We start from the raw sequence: 12270 nt of genomic DNA, 5'->3' as shown, positions 1-12270 counted from the left end.
CTACTGCAGCATAAATACTGGAGGCTGAGACAGGAGGGGTCAGGAGACACTGTGGCCCCATCCGATGAAAACCCCAGACAGGGCCAAACAGGTAGGATATAACCCCACCCACTTTGCCAAAGCACAGCAGCCACACCACTGGAGGGACATTCCTGGGATAGTGAAAAACTTACATTTTGTATTACCATATCATCTTTGTATGTTGTCTATAGTTATGTACTTGAAAATGTATCAACTGACCAATTCAGCACATTTGGGCAGACTTATAAAATATATTTTTTTTAAATATGGTGCAGAATTGCAATGCTTCACTGGATCAATCTGAAACATTGCATACTTACTTCTGCCATCTAGTGGCCAAAATCTAAATTGCACCTGAACACCTACTGTATATTTTAAACTCAGCAAAAAAGAAACGTCCCTTTTTCAGGACCCTGTCTTTCAAAGTTAATTAGTAAAAATCCAAATAACTTCACAGATCTTCATTGTAAAGGGTTTGAACACTGTTTCCCATGCTTGTTCAATGAAAAATAAACAATTAATGAACATGCACCTGTGGAACGGTCATTAAGACACTAAGAGCTTACAGACGGTAAGCAATTAAGGTCACAGTTATGAAAACTTAGGACACTAAGAGGCCTTTCTACTGACTTTGAAAAACACCAAAAGAAAGATGCCCAGGGTCCCTGCTCATCTGCGTGAACCTGCCTTAGGCATGCTGCAAGGAGGTATGAGGACTGCAGGGCAATAAATTGCAATGTCCGTACTGTGAGATGCCTAAGACAGTGCTACAGGGAGACAGGATGGACAGCTGATCGTCCTCGCAGTGGCAGATCACGTGCAACAACACCTGCACAGGATCGGTACATCCGAACATCACACCTGCGGGACAGGTACAGGATGGCAACAACAACTGCCCGAGTTACACCAGGAACGCACAATCCCTCCATCAGTGCTCAGACTATCCACAACAGGCTGAGAGAGGCTAGACTGAGGGCTTGTAGGCCTGTTGTAAGGCAGGTCCTCACCAGATATCACCGACTACAACGTCGCCTATGGGCACAAACCCACCGTTGCTGGACCAGACAGGACTGGCAAAAAGTGATCTTCACTGACGAGTTGTGGTTTTGTCTCACCAGGGGTGATGGTCGGATTTGAATTTATCGTCTGAGGAATGAGCGTTACACCGAGGCCTGTACTCTGGAGTGGGATCGATTTGGAGGTGGAGGGTCCTGGGGTGGTGTGTCACAGCATCATCGGACTGAGCTTGTTGTCATTGCTAAGAATCTCAATGCTGTGCTTTACAGGGAAGACATCGATCCTCCGCCATACTGCTCATTCTGTGCGTGATTTCCTGCAAGACAGGAATGTCAGTGTTCTGCAATGGCCAGCGAAGAGCCCGGATATCATTCCCATTGAGCACGTCTGGGACCTGTTGGATCGTAAGGTGAGGGCTACGGCCATTCCCCCCAGAAATGACCGGGAACTTGCAAGTGCCTTGGTGGAAGAGTGGGGTAACATCTCACAGCAAGAACTGGCAAATCTGGTGCGGTCCATGAGGAGGAGATGCACTGCAGTACTTAATGCAGCTGGTGGCCACACCAGATACTGACTGCTACTTTTGATTTTGACCCCCCCTTGTTCAGTGACCCATTATTCCATTTCTGTTAGTCACATATCTGTGGAACTTGTTCAGTTTATGTCTCAGTTGTTGAATCTTGTTATGTTCATAAAAATATTTACACATGTTAATTTTGCTGAAAATAAATGCAGTTGACAGGGAGAGGACATTTCTTTTTTTGCTGAGTTTATTATGGCCTTTCTCATTAATTTCAAAGGTGATGGAACAAAAAAAACATTTTTTCTGTTTGTATTATCTTTTACCAGATATAATGTGTTATGTTCTCCTACATTAATTTCGCATTTCCACAATCTTTGAAGTGTTTCCTTTCAAATGGTATCAATAATATGCATATCCTTCCTTCAGGTCCTGAGCTACAGGCAGTTAGATTTGGGTGTGCCGTTATAGGCGAATATTGAAAAAACAGTAGGTATGTTACTTATGTATGTCATACAGGATGTCTGTTTCCTCCCTTGGTTCCTTACATGTTTTTGTACAGTTTGTCAGAGTTTCCTGTCACTGTGGTCTTCATGGCACAGAAGTACCGAGCAGAGTCTGTCACATCAGCAGAAGAGATCTTCAGATTCACACGTTTGTCCACTTTGTCAAGGGAAACTGTCAGACGTGGAGGTGGGGGAGTAGCTGTAATTATTAACCCCTCTGGTGTGATGTACAGGAGGAATTCTGGTTTGGATCTGGGATATTGGCTGTACCACTGTAGAGTGTAGACAGTGCCATCATATTTGCAGGAGAGATGGACATTCCTTCCCTCCTGAACAAGCTCTTCTGTAGTCACAGGGTTTATTGAATCCCCAAAACTGATTCCTGCAAAAAGATTTGGTCAAATAACTTCTGTAAGTGTACAACTGTGCAGTTGTAAATAACATTTAAACACTATGAATGTGCAATTACTATGTTTTTGTGCTGTTCGTTCACTGTAAGATTAAATTAAAAGATTTCAATCCACATAACAACTCACCTAAAAAAGCGGAAAAGAGAACAAATGAGAAGAAAAACATCTTGCCAGACCTTTGAGAACCTGACAGACAGCAGTGAGAGACCTGACTAAACAATAACATCCCATAAACTACATGTGGATCTTTGATTATACACCCCCTCCTCTTGACACCAACATGAAATGTTTTCTGTTATGGGTTTCTTTCTACAGTATATGTTGACAAGTGTTTGTACAGTGTGTCTGGGTTTCCTGTCACTGTGGGCTGCAAGGCGCAGTGATATAGAGCAGAGTCTTCCAATTCAACAGATGAGATCATCAAGTCAACACGGGTCTTCTCTTCATTCAGTCTACCAGTGTGTCGTGGAGTTGTAATGGATGTATTCTGTACAGACATGCTGCTTTGTAGGATCCAAAGAAGACATTCTGGTCTGGATCCGGGGTAATGTCGGTACCACTGTAGATTGTTAACATAGCCCTTGTAGTTGCAGGAGAGAGTGATGTCTGTTCCTTGGAGAGCATTGACTTCAGGCTTCACTGGAGTTATTGTTTCCTGCTCCATACTATCATCTGCAATAATATAAGTATTGTCATTGTGTTAATGTTTATTCCAAATGAGAAAAAATACATGGGTTAGGTGCCCATAAAGTATGACAAGAGAAAGAACTGAACGTTTCCAGTGAAATGCATCTTAGTGTTTAATGCACTCATTAACTGAAAAAAGCAATGACACTGTTTTCAAAATGTTATTTGGTTTAAGCTGAGAATTCAGCACTTACCTACAAATGCTGAGAGGAGAAACAGTAATATGAGTGACATCCTGACACAGAATAGATAAACCAACTGAGAGATAAGACAGTGAGAGAGCTGAGTAGTTCCTCTACAGAGACATCCTCATGGTTGCAGGTATACCCAGCCTATACCAGTGTTTGACTATGAGGCCCCTCCTCTGATAACTGGATATGTAACTCTTCTTCTGTGGTTTGTGGTTAAGGGTTTTCAGTTCCTATTGGCCTCCTCCTCTGATTATTTTAGACTTCATTTCTATCTGAAAATATCTTGTTTTTGCTGTTGTTGTTTGTTTGTTTTTTCAATACATCCACAATACTATACCATGCTATACCATATAAATCATATGCAAATAAACCTTCTCTAAGAATAGTAGAATATTGTGTCACTGTTAATGAAGATGGAGATCATTCCAAAGAAAAAGCCTTCTTCCCACGTCTTTGTGTCAGACTGTGTGGGCTCCATGGAACAGTAGCCCAGAGCAGAGTCTGTCACATCAGCAGAGGAGATCTCCAGATCCACATGTTTGGCTTTTTTGTCATAATTTAGAGTGAACCCTGGTGTAATATCCACGTACTCCATAACCAGTAACTGTGGTGCTGATTTGGAATATTGTGATACTAGTTTACAAATGCACTAGAGACTCCACTTGATGGCGATGTGGTCAAAGAAAATAGCAGATTGTAAAACCACAACCTGTCAGTTCCTCCTCATTAGCTAATTTTTGAATTAATTTCTATGTGGAAATGGATAGAGAATGATACTGTTTGGTTTTTCAATGGATCAACAATGCAATACCGTATGTATTACCTGCAAATAAACCTTATGATATGATTCATAATATGGTTTGGAAATGCATTATTTAAAAAAAATCACAATACTGTATATACCATGCTATACCATATATATATATAATCTGCAAATAAACCCTAATAGTAAGAATTGTATAATATTGTATGATGATAAGGATGAAGTGAATTCTTAACAGAATTCCTACATCCCAAATATTTGTGTCAGACTGTCAGCTTTTTGTATGAGGAAGTGTTTCCTGTCACTGTAGACTCCATGTCACAGTAGTACAGAGGAGAGTCTGTCACTTCAGTAGAGGAGTCTGTATGAACGGTCTGTATGAACCTGAGCTGGAAGGCGAGGAGGGACAAGTTTCTGGACATATCCTGATTGATATCCTGATCCTGATTGCCATGCAATCCTTGTTTAAATTACATCCTAGGATTGAAGCATTTATTTATTTTTAACAATACCACTATATTCATGTTATACTGCATTAGGAAGAAAAAAGTTTGAAATAACAATTGATCTGAACATGAATTTAGGTTTAGGGTTATGGCTAGGGTTAGTGTTAATCCAGGATGTGAACATGAAACTAGGGTTAGTGATCGGGTTCGGGTTATGGCCAGGGTTTATCTGGGATGTGGACATGAATCTTGGGTTAGTATTAGGGCTAGGGTTACGGCTAGGACAGAAGGGTTCCACACGGGTTCTCCCTTTATTCAGATTAATAACTGTCAGAACTGTCAGATTAACAGGCATCAGGTCTGTCACGTTTTTATTTGTTCATTTGTTTCAACAAATAATTCACTGTTAATTTCCAGCCTACATGTATATTATTTGTCTATTGAAGGAAACCTAATATTGAAAATGTTTCTCTTAGGGGATGTCAGTGTTTTCAGGTCACAGTGTGTCTGGGTTTCATTTCACTGTGGGCTCAAGGGCACAGTAGTAAAGAGTAGAATCTAACACTTCAGCAGAGGAGATCTCCAGATCCACACGGGTTCTCTCATCGTTCAGTTTAACAGACAGTCGAGGGTCCTCAGGTTTAACTTTCACTACAGAGGGGTTGGATGACACTCCAGTGAGGAGGAGGAAGATGGGAGATGATCCAGGGTGCTGTCAATACCACTGGAGAGTGCTAGCAGAGGAGTAGTTACAGGACAGATTTATGACATCACCTTCCAACCCAAACACCTTCTGTTGTTAGAGTAATGTCATTCCCATGACTGCCACCTGGAAAACATTTATGAAAACAGGAATTATCAGGAAATGATTATAAAATTAAAATCATTATTCAGTCACGTGTATTAAAAATGGACAGAAGATCCTTCACAGGAATATGACTCCAGTCATCAGTAACTGTTAGATTCTGGGTGAAACATGGAACATTGTTCTATTAATAAGTGTCCAACCGTGAACAGGACTAGTTTTTACATCAGAAGTTAATGGTTATCTGTAGGAGTCAGATGGCTTTGGAATGTGTAGGAGAGACAGGTGGAGATCTTCGATCCTAACAATGTCACTGAGGGAGAGAGGTTAATGTACAACGTTTACATTATGTCAGGATATGTTATTGTTAGCCATCAGGGATCCTCTGGGAGGAGAAGAGACACAGTCTGGTATCAATAACCATGACTGCCTTGAGTTGGGGAGGAGTGAGCACTTTGGGGTAGAGGTCAGGTTAGATGAAGTGAGGAAGGACATATATCACTAAGTTTCTGTCAAGCAACAGCGACGCATTGGAGAAAGGGTTAAATATCAGTTCATGTATGAAATGTTATTTGTCTGAATGCAGCTGTATCGACCCTTTGGGAATAATTAAACTTGGTTAAGATCCACAACATTTATTCCATGGGACAAAACTAGGTCCAGAGTATGACTGTGACAGTGAGTAGGTCCGGAGACATGTTGGACAAAAGCCACTGAGTCAATGATGGCTCCGAAAGCCTTTTGGAGTGGGTCTGTGGACTTTTCCATGTGAATGTTAAATTCCCCAAAAATGGGAATATTATCTGATATGACTACAAGGTCCGATAAGAATTCAGGGAACTCAGTGAGGAACGCTGTATATGGCCCAGGAGGCCTGTAAACAGTAGCTATAAAAAGTGATTGAGTAGGCTGCATAGATTTCATGACTAGAAGCTCAAAGGACGAAAACGTATTTTTTTTGTAAATTGAAAATTGTATTCGTAAATGTTAGCAACACCTCCGCCTTTGCGGGATGTTCGGGGGATATGCATTATGATTAGCACTGGTGTTATATTGACAACTCAGTCTTACCAATCCTCCTTCTGTAGCAATCACACCTCCTGGTTGCTGTTGAACATGGTCTGCTGTGCACTATGGAAGATAGAAAAGGGTACATTAACCTGTTAGGGCTAGGGGGCAGCATTGACACGGCTGGATAAAAAACATACCCGATTTCATCTGGTTACCACTCCTACCCAGTAACTAGAATATGCATATACTTATTACATATGGATAGAAAACACCCTAAATTTTCTAAAACTGTTTGAATGGTGTCTGTGAGTATAACAGAACTCAAATGGCAGGTCAAAACCTGAGAGATTCCTTTACAGGAAGTGGCCTGTCTGACCATTTGTTGAACTTCTTTTCCATCTCTATCATTTACTAAGGATCTCTGCTCTAACGTGACACTTCCCACGTCGTCCATAGGCGCTCAGAGCCCGGGAAAAAACAGAATGTCGTCATTCCAGCCCCAGGCTGAAACACATTATCGCCTTTCTCAAGTGGCCGATCAAGAGACACTAGCTTATGCGCGTGACCCCGACCGCCCCCGCCTTTGGGATTTTTTCCTCTGTTTGCCGAAAAGGAGATTCCCTGTCGGAATATTATCGCTTTTCTACGAGAAAAATGTCGTAAAAATTGATTTTAAACAGCGGTTGACATGCTTCGAAGTACGGTAATGGAATATTTAGATTTTTTTTGTCACGAATTGCGCCATGCGCGCGACCCTGATTTACCATTTCGGATAGTTTCTGGAACGCACGAACAAAACGCCGCTATTCGGATATAACGATGGATTATTTTGGACCAAACCAACATTTGTTATTGAAGTAGCAGTCCTGGGAGTGCATTCTGACGAAGACAACAAAAGGTAATCAAACTTTTGTAATAGTAAATCTGATATTGGTGAGTGCTAAACTTGCCAGGTGTCTAAATAGCTAGCCCGTGATGGCTGGGCTATGTACTTAGAATATTGCAAAATGTGCTTTCACCAAAAAGCTATTTTAAAATCGGACATATCGAGTGCATAGAGGAGTTCTGTATCTATAATTCCTAAAATAATTGTTATGCTTTTTGTGAACGTTTATCGTGAGTAATTTAGTAAATTGTTAGTAAATTCCCCGGAAGTTTGGGTATGTTAGTTCTGAACGTCACATGACAATGTAAAAAGCTGGTTTTTGATATAAATATGAACTTGATTGAACAAAACATGCATGTATTGTATAACATAATGTCCTAGGTGTGTCATCTGATGAAGATCATCAAAGGTTAGTGCTGCATTTAGCTGTGGTTTGGGTTTTTGTGACATTATATGCTAGCTTGAAAAATGGGTGTCTGATTATTTCTGGCTGGGTACTCTGCTGACATAATCTAATGTTTTGCTTTCGTTGTAAAGCCTTTTTGAAATCGGACGTGTGGTTAGATTAACGAGAGTCTTGTCTTTAATGTACCCTTTTCTATCTAGAAATTGAAGTAATAGCATTTCTAAGGTATTTGAAAATCGCGCCACTGGATTAGACTGGCTGTTGCGTAGGTGGGACGAATTCGTCCCTCCTGCCCTAGAGAGGTTAATCTAACCACAATGTCCGATTTCAAAAAGGCTTTACAGCGATAGCAAAACATTAGATTATGTCAGGAGAGTACGCTGCCAAAAATAATCACACAACCATTTTCAATGCATGCATATATGTCACAAAAAACCCAAACCACAGCTAAATGCAGCACTAACCTTTGATGATCTTCATCAGATGACACTCCTAGGACATTATGTTATACAATACATGCATATTTTGTTCAATCAAGTTCATATTTATATCAAAAAACAGCTTTTTACATTAGCATGTGATGTTCAGAAAACTAGCATACCACCGCAAACTTCCGATGAATTTACTTAATTACTCACAATTAACGTTCACAAAATACATAACAATTATTTTAAGAATTATAGATACAGAACTCCTTTATGCAATCGTGGTGTCAGATTTTAAAATAGCTTTTTGGTGAAAGCACATTTTGCAATATTCTGAGTAGATAGCCCGGCCATCACGGCTAGCTAATTTGACACCCACCAAGTTTGGCCCTCACCAAACTCAGATTTACTATTCGAAAAATTGGATTACCTTTGTTGTTCTTCGTCAGAATGCACTCCCAGGGCTTCTACTTCAACAACAAATGTTGTTTTGGTTCGAAATAATCCATAGTTATATTGAAATAGCTCCGTTTTGTTCGTGCGTTGAGGTCAGTATCCGAGGTCGTAAAATAGCGATAACATTCCAACCGACGTTGTATTTGTTCAAAGAGAGAAAGAAATAATTGAGTCCTCTCGTGCATGCGCATTCCAGTGTCAGTGTTCCCTGCCTGACTACTCACAAAAACTCCTGCTGTTTTTCGCCCAGAGACTGCAGAGCTCTCATTCCACTTTCCGGCGCCTTCTTAGAGCCAATGGAAGCCTTAGAAAATGTCACGTTACAGCAGAGATGCTATATTTTTGATAGAGATGCCCTAGAAGGACAACAAATTGTCAGACAGGGCACTTCCTGCATGGAATCTTCTCAGGTTTTGGCCTGCCATATGAGTTCTGTTATACTCACAGACACCATTCAAACAGTTTTAGAAACTTTAGAGTGTTTTCTATCCAAATGCACTAATTAAATGCATATTCTCGTTTCTGGGTAAGAGTAGTAACCAGTTTAAATCGGGTACGTTTTTTATCCGGCCGTGAAAATACTACCCCCTAGCCCCAACAGGTTAATGATGATCCACACAGCAACAAAGCATTTTGTTCTGCAGGTTTTTGTACAGGTTCTTATATGTATCACTGGGTATAACAATACTGGTTATAACAATCCCTGAGAGCACAGTAGTAGAGAGATGAATCTGTCAGGGTTAGGCTTGTTATGATCAGTTCAGTTGATGGCCGGGACGTTGCGGATGTTTATTTCTTATCAGGGATATGTTCACTACTGCTCTGTGATATGGCAGCTTTTACACAGCCTGATCTCATAGACTAGGCGTAACATAGTAAATGTAAGTCCGGTACAGTCAAATAAGTATGATATGTTAAATTTGGTATGGTACAGAAGACAGATGATTACTTAAGGCAAAAACAAATGTAGGGTGGATGGTTGGGCGTATAACATGAACGCCTAACAACCCAAAAGTTGTGAGAAGGAATCACATCAAGGACAACTTTAGCATTTCAACTAATTAGCACATTTTTAACTACTTACTACTTTTTAGGTACTTTGCAATGACTTAGCTAACCCTTCTCCTAAAACTTACCTTAACCCTATAACCTAACTCCTAAACTTAACCCTAACCCCTAACCCTGACCTAGCTAGCCACCTAAATAGAATTTGTAAAATATCATACGTTTTGTGAATTTGTACCATATAGTTGTCATGTCCTGACCCTTGTAAGAGGTCATTTTCTACAGTAGATGGGTCAGGGCATGACAGGGGGTGTTTGGTTGGTTTTCTTGTTTTCTATTTCTAGGTTTTGTGTTCTAGGTTTTCTATTTCTATGTTGATGTTTTTTTGGGTTGATCTCCAATTGGAGGCAGCTGGTCCTCGTTGCCTCTGATTGGAGATCATATTTAAGTAGGGGTTTTTTCCTTTTGGGTTTGTGGGTTGTTCATTTTGAGTAGTGTGTTTTCCTCTCTGCGTCACGGTTTGTTGTTTTTTGTATTTCTAGTATTTGGTGTATTGCTACGTTTCACTATAAATAAAAAGATGTGGAACTACAACCATGCTGCGCGTTGGTCTGATCATTCTGACAGCCGTGACAATAGTATGTTTTGCAAATTCGTAACATATCATACGTTTGGTAAATTTGTAACATATAATACAAATTGTAATTCATAACATACCATACGAAATTGGTATCTCGGATTTCCATTCAGAATAATACAAAATTCTCTGAGACCAGGTTGTTATACAGTAGAAACTGAGGAGCCTGGTTAGAATAATGCCGGTACCAGTAAAGGTAAATATATTTTTTTCTGCTTATATCAAATAAGCAGCTCTGAGTCACAGGTATTTCCTCTGTACTGATGACTTCATTATTCACAGGAGGAATGTGATCCCCAGCAAGCTGTCCAGTTAAAATAAAAAAAAGTAACTACCATCAACATTACAGGCTCACTTACAACATGTTGTAAGGTTCACCTGTACAAATTGTAGAGAACATCCAGATCAAACCAAGTAACATCATCATTCATCTACTATATGCTGGACCAACTAACTATCTGAAATATGTCACTTTGAACAGGATCATTTGTATCTCCTCTCTAAGACATAAAACCCATTCAATGCTTTCTCTTAATGAGGTGTGGTGGTGGTAATGAAGGTTTGGTTTACTAAATCACTGTAAAGATAGAATCAATTGTATTTCTATGAGAGAATGTTAAGAATGTTCAGTCATATGAAAATATTATAATACTCTTGACAGATTCATTTAATTTCCAAATATAAAATCTGGTCACTGGTAGTTGAATAAACAAATAACTTTCCTATTAACAGAAGGGAACATAATGGATGGAAGATCTATTCAGACTTAGTTTCTAGGGGTTCTAGGGGTCTCAGATTCAGGTTCTCTGTGTTTCTATTGTCAGGATAAGGTTTTGTATTGTTTTTCTGAGGTTTCCTGTCACTGTGGGCTTCAGAGCACAGTAGTACAGAGCAGAGTCTGTCACTTCAGCAGAGGAGATCTCCAGATCCACACAGGTTGTTCTCTTTTTCATGTGTGAGGGTCCATTTTGTATTATCAGTGTTGGTTATGATCCCAGAGTAGTCCACTATGAGGAACTGTGGAGAGGATCCAGGGTGCTGGAGGTACCATAACAGACTGTTGGTTAATGAGCTGTTGTATCTACAGGAGAGTTGAACACTACTACCCTCCATAACATCCACTACATCTCTGTCTGGAGTAATTATGTCTTCAACACTTGTACCTGTAAAAAAGAAACACATGGATTACTGAGTCAATATAGACAGTGTACAGTATATCCACACTTGGTGTTTCAAAGTGTATTATCACTTGATATTGATAATACCATATCGTAATGAATACTAAACAGTGTACATTCTGTTAGTACACATTCAGTTAATGAGAGGGAATTCTTACCTATAAGTGCACACAAAAACAAGACTGAAAAGAGCAGCATCATAGCGACTGGGTGTTAGACAGAGACTTCTCTAATGATCTTCTATTGAAACATTCACTCTCTGGGTGAATCAGTTCCACTCATTACATGTTATGAATAACACTATTCTCCTCCTCTTGACACAATAGAATGGGTGCATGTTGACTCCACTTGATGGCACTATTGTCAAATAAAACCTAGAACTACTGAGTTGAACTACTGTCTCAGACAATGTTAGGTTTTTGTACAGTGTTTCTGGGTTTCCTGTCACTGTGGGATTCAGAGCACAGTAGTACATAGCAGAGTCTGTCTCTTCAGCAGAGGAGATCTCCAGATCCACACGGGTCTTCTCTTTTTTCAATTTACCAGAGGAGCGAGAGTCAAGAGAAACAGCTCTATGTTCAGTCCCAGTGTATGCCTGGATGAGCAGAAGGTATTGGGGAGCTGATCCTGGAGACTGTTTATACCATAGTAGACTGTCTGCTGAGGAGTAGTTGCAGGAAAGAAGAACATTACTACCCACAACTGCATACACTTCATGTTGGTTTGTTTCTATAGTCTGCTCATAGGTGTCACCTGCAAATTTGAAGAAATTAAGATTGAGTCATTTTTTAAATTGAAATCAACATGTATTGTTGTAATTTTCTAAACAGAAAACATGACACTACTTTGAAAGCCATAACTTACCTATTACTGAGAACATAATAAATGACCAGATGAACA

The 12270-nt window shown here is 39.9% G+C and overlaps 1 pseudogene; it reads right to left on the bottom strand.

Moving 5' to 3' along the window:
• Positions 1-5075: 5075 nt before the first annotated feature.
• Positions 5076-11571, bottom strand: LOC106569099 (uncharacterized; annotated as a pseudogene).
• Between the last annotated feature and the right edge of the window lie 699 nt (positions 11572-12270).

Source organism: Salmo salar, chromosome ssa14 (genome assembly GCF_905237065.1).
Source record: "Salmo salar chromosome ssa14, Ssal_v3.1, whole genome shotgun sequence".
NCBI lineage: Eukaryota > Metazoa > Chordata > Actinopteri > Salmoniformes > Salmonidae > Salmo > Salmo salar.
Note: the sequence above shows the minus strand (reverse complement) of the source record. Positions and strands in the feature narration are given on the sequence as shown.